This window comes from Callithrix jacchus, chromosome 2, assembly GCF_049354715.1.
Source record: "Callithrix jacchus isolate 240 chromosome 2, calJac240_pri, whole genome shotgun sequence".
Classification (NCBI taxonomy): Eukaryota; Metazoa; Chordata; class Mammalia; order Primates; family Cebidae; genus Callithrix; species Callithrix jacchus.
The window spans coordinates 59,388,775-59,394,359 of record NC_133503.1 but is presented as its reverse complement, the minus strand read 5'-3'; the positions used below and the strand labels follow the sequence as shown (position 1 = coordinate 59,394,359).

At 41.1% G+C, this 5,585-nt stretch overlaps 1 pseudogene; it reads left to right on the top strand.

Annotated features, from left to right (window-relative positions):
* The first annotated feature begins 3,908 nt into the window (after positions 1 to 3,908).
* Positions 3,909 to 4,005, top strand: LOC118151886 (U6 spliceosomal RNA; annotated as a pseudogene).
* The last annotated feature ends 1,580 nt before the right edge of the window (positions 4,006 to 5,585 follow it).

Below are 5,585 nucleotides of genomic sequence, written 5' to 3'. Positions count from 1 at the left end.
CACTCCAGCCTGGGTGATAGAGTGAGATTTCATCTCACAATAATAATTATTATAATAATAAACTTGGCTGGGTATGGTGGTACATGCTTGTAATCTCAACTACTTGGGAGCCTGAGGTAAAAAGATCACTTGAGCCCAGGAGATAAAATCTGCAGTGAGTCATTGTCACCTCACTGTACTTTAAGCCTGTGTGGCAGAGGTGAACTTTGTATCAAAAAAAGTAAAAAAAGAAAATTTTTTGAGGACAAAAATACTAAACAAGCAAAGGTGTCAGGAGAGTCCTATAAATGTAAGACATTTCAATAGAGTGTAGGGACTGCTGAGCAGAAGGGACTACAAGGACAGGCAGTTTGCCCTGTAGCATGTAGATCAAACATCTCATGTTGGCTGCTGGTGACTGAACTGGGCTTTCTGTTTCTGTGTATGGTTTGACTATCACAGTGTTGAAAAACTTTTGAAATGAATACCTTTCAGTTTGCTACAGTTCCCCTAGTCTTTTGCATTACTCCAGCCTTCCTTCTTCATGTATATTGCCTGACCCGCTGAGACCTGTGTTTTCTCTCCCTGCAGATGGGTGGGTAGGAGATGCTTTAAGGTGGAACATTTAATATATGAGAAGATTTTATATATATAGAGAAAGAAAGATACATAGACTGGGAGTGGGCTAAAGCCTATAATTCCAGCACTTGGGGAGGCCAAGGCAGGAGAATTAGTTTGATCTTGGAGTTCAAGACCAGCCTGGGCCATGTAGTGAGACCCACTTTTCTACAAAAAATTTAAAAAATTAGCCAGGCATGGTGGCACACACCTGTAATCCCAGCTACTCGGGAGGCTGACTGGGAGAATTTCTTGAGCCCAGGAGTTTAAAGCTACAGTGAGCTGTGATCTTACCACTGTGCTCCAGACTGGATGACAGGGTGAGACCCTATCTCAAAAACAAAAAGCAAGAGAGAGAAAAATAGATCCAGCATTGGTGCGAGTGTGTTTTGAGTGCTCTTTAGGAAAAAATTATATTTTAATATTTTTTTCTTTAAATTTTTTATATTCTAGCAAGGCCATTTATTCAACAAGGAGAAATTAATCTCATCCAAAGAACCCTAGGAGCAAGGACAGACTCAAAAATTTAGCAGCACCATAGTCAGTTTGAGCAGCTTCTATCTTTGGACTGCTAAGCTGACCAGTTACAGACTGGGTCCATTCTCTCCTCTTTAATTTCTCAAATAGAAAGAGTTCTGCTGAAATCTGAAGTCAGATCTGTAGATCAGCATTGACTCAGCAGTCTGCTATGTTGTGAGGCCTTACAACAGGAACTACGGAATACAAAATACAAGAGAAAGCTGGAATAGAGCATCTCCTGGGGAAATGAGAGCCAGAGATACAGCAGTGCCCTATGGAGACAGCCAGCTGGTATTTGGCAGTGCCTTGTGGAAAGGCTGTACTTTGGTTAGATCTCTACAATATGGAATGTGGCCTTCAATTCATAGGTCCCCAAACTTCAGTTTCTTCTGTTCCCTGCATAGGCCAGTGTCATAGTGAGTGATTCATCTTAGCAGAACTTCCTGGTTTTTATGGCAGGTGTTTCATTTATTAATTGACAAAAGAGGTATATTTCTCCTCTGGTAACCTGAAGATTTAGGTCATTTCCCTAGGGACTCCCTTGAAGGTTCTTGGAAAACTAAGCAGGGGATGAGGAGAGACTGTGAACAAGCTTTCTGGTCCCTTTCTGTCCTACAAAAAAGCACACCTCTTCTGTAACCAGAAGATTTTTTTGTTAGTCAAGCCTGGACAGACTGAGGGGTGTGTGTGTGTGTGTGTGTGTGTGTGTGTGTGTGTGTGGAGAGAGACACAGGCTCACTCTGTCTCAGTCGTGAGATCAGAGCTCACAGCAGCTTCCACTTTCTGGGTTCAAGTGATCCTCCCACTTAAACCTCCAGGGTAGCTGGGACTATAAAAATGTACTGCCATACCCAGCTCATTTTTTAATTTTTTGTAGATATGAGGTTTTACTGTTTTACTAAGGCTGATCTTGAACTGGCCTCACAGGATCCTCCTGCCTTAGTCTCCCAGTGGTCTGGGATTATAGCTATGAGGCACCTCACCTGACCTGTGATGAGTTTTCAGCAAAGTGATTCCTTTCTTACAGAAGCACCTTAGCTGAAGATTCCCTTGAGAACAAGTTCTATCCAGTGGTTTCATGGCCTTTCTTTCATTTGCAGTTCTTGCCAAGAGATATTTATTTATTTATTTATTTTGGGATGGAGTTTCACTGTTGTTACCCAGACTGGAGTGCAATAGCACGATCTCAGCTCACCTCAACCTCTGCCTCCTGGGTTCAAGCAATTCTCTTGCCTCAGCCTCCCAAGTAGCTGGGACTACAGGCACGCACCACCATGCCAAACTAATTTTTGTGTTTTTAGTAAAGACGGGGTTTCACCTTGTTGACCAGGATGGTCTCGATCTCTTGACCTCGTGATCTACCTACCTCAGCCTCCCAAAGTGCTGGGATTATATGCATGAGCCACTGCGCCTGGCCACCAAGAGAAATTTAAATGACATCTTATCTGCCAAGAGAAATTTAAATGACATCTTATCAAGATGGATAAACCCAAGTTTTCCAGTGCTGGAATATAGAAAATGAATGGACAAGTAAGTCCCATTAAACACCCATAGCCCAGGCATGGTGACCTCAACACACCTGGGCCCCAGACATCACCTTTCGTTGTGAGTAGCTCTGAGATGACAATTCTGGTTGGTAAATGGCCTCTAGAAATAGTTTATATTACATCAAGTGAAGGAATAAATAGTCAATGAAACATTTTATCTTCCCAATTCTAGCATTAATTGGATTAGATAATTTTATGAAGATTTTTCTATGCCACAGTTCTGACCATATTCTCAAGTGAACAGAAAAATTATATTTCAAAGTCAACCTTTTTTCTTACTCTGTTGCCCAGACTGGAGTGCAGTAGTGCAGTTATGATTCACTGCAGCCTCAACTTCCTGGGGCTTCAGCCTCACAAGTAGCTAGGACTACAGGTGCTTACATGGATTTTGGGGGAGCTGGAACCAATCCCCCCATATGGGGAACAAATTTTATCTGTTTTGTTTTGTTTTGTTTTTGAGACAGTCTTGCTCTGTTGCCCAGGCTGGAGTGAAATTGCACAATCTCTACTCACTGCAACCTCCACCTCCTGAGTTTAAGTGATTCTTCTGCCTCAGCCTCCTGAATGACTAGGATTACAGGCACCCACCATTATGCCCAGCTAATTTTTGTGTTTTTGTAGAGACAGGGTTTCACCATGTTGGCCAGACTGGTCTTGAACTAACTTCAGGTGATCCACCTGCCTCGGCCTCCCAAAGTGCTGGGATTACAGGTGTGAGTCACTGTGCAGGGACTTTTTTTTTCCAAAATGGAGTTGTGCTCTCTTTTGCCCAGTCTGGAGAGCAATAGTGAGCTCTCAGCTTACCACAACCTCCACCTCCCAGGTTCAAGCTATTCTCCTGCCTCAGCCTCCTGAGTAGCTAGGATTACAGGCACCACCACACTTGGCTAATTTTGTATTTTTTAGTAGAGACGGGGTTTCTCCATGTTGGTCAGGCTAGTCTCAAACCCCGGATCTCAGGTGATCCACCTGTCTTGGCCTCGCAAAGTGCTGAGATTACAAGTGTGAGCCACTGCACCTGGCCTCTATCTGTTTTTACAATTTTATTGTTAAATACATGACATTCCGTGAAAGTGGTAAATTTTTAATGACAATTTTTAACTGAATGGAATTACCATAAAAATAATAAAAGTAGGAGCTAATAGTTACTGAACTATGACTAGGGGCCTATCAATACTATAGATTTTTTAATTCGCTCTAACTCTTCCTTATTTCACTTAACCATTCTACTTAAATTACTCATGATTGCTTCAGTAGTACATATACTAAAGTTGGAATGGAGAGATTGGCATGGCCTCTGTGCAAGAATGACATGCAAATTTGTGAAGCGTTCCTTATGTTTTTATAACAGAAAAATATTACTTCTAGATTTTCACTGTGTTCGTGCATATGACCTTTTGTTTAGGTTGAATTATATCCAAAGATGATATTTCCATAAATGAGATTACTGTGAGTCACAGGGCATTAGCATACTTATTACACTTGATGTGAATTGCTGAGCTTTCAGTCATGGTGGTTGTTGGCCTGCAATTCTGCACTTTGGGAGGCTGAGGTGTGAGAATTGCTTGAGGCCAGGAGTTGGAAAAAGCAGTATAGTGAGTCACTGTATTTTTTGTTTAATTTCCAAACTTTACCCTGGTGGAAAGCTTGTATACAATTTAAACACGACTGATAGTAAAAGAAAATGCCCATTTCACTGAACCTTTGCAGTGAACTTAAAGATTATTTTTTGTTTGATTATTTTTAATAAATAAAAGACCTCATAATACTTAATTTTTATCACATTTATATATATATTTTCTTATGTTAGCTTATTAGCTTTCTTTCTTTCTTCTTTCTTTCTTTCTTTCTTTCTTTCTTTCTTTCTTTCTTTCTTTCTTTCTTTCTTTCTTTCTTCAGGTGAAGTTTTACTCTTGTTGCCTAGGCTGGAGTGCAATGGCATGATCTCTGCTCCCTGCAACCTTCTTCTCATGGATTCAAGCCATTCTCTTGCCTCACTCTCCAGAGTAACTGGGATTACAGGCATGTGCAACCGTACCTGGATAATTTTGTATTTTTAGTAGAGACAGGGTTTCTCCAGGTTGATCAGGCTGGTCTCAAACTCCAGACCTCAAGTGATCCACCTGACTCAGTCTACCAAAGTGCTGGGATTACAGGCATGAGCTACCGTGCTCAGCTAGCTTTATTTCTTTATTGCTCCCCCATTTTCTGAGACCAAGTCTTGCTCTGTACAGTCTTGATTCACTGCTGCCTTGACCTCCTGGGCTCAGGTCATTCTTCTACCTCAGTGATCTGGACTATAGGTACATGCCATGATGCCTGGCTAATTTCTTTGATTTTTTAGTAAAGACAAGGTCTTCTTATAAACACGTGAAATTTTTTCTTTATTTTTTAGACCCATAATTTTATCTCAGGATATAATTGGCCACATTTTTCAAATACATACAGGCTAAATAAATATCACTTCTCATTTTCATATTTCATGAACATCTGTGTCAATTTCTATTGATCTATCTGAATCCTTTTCATTGTTGCATAATGTTTTGTTATATGGATGTATTACAATTCACCAGTTAGCCTCTGTAGGAATTTAGGCTTCTTCTAATATTTGCTTTGAGCTCTTTATATCATTAAACACTAACCTCCTCAGCAGGTGTGGTAGCTCACACCTCTAATCCCATCATTTAGGAATGCTGAAGTGGGAGAACTGCTTGAGGGAAAAGGATCACCGCCAGGCTGGTCAACATAGCGGAGCCTTGTACCTACTAAAAATTGAAGATAAAATGAGCTGGACATTGCGGTGCACACCTGTAGTTTCAGCTACTGGAGAGCCTGAGACTGGAGGATGACTTGAGCCTAGGAAGTTGAGGCTGCAGTAAGCTATGATCACACCACTGCACTCCAGCTTTGGTAACAGTAAGA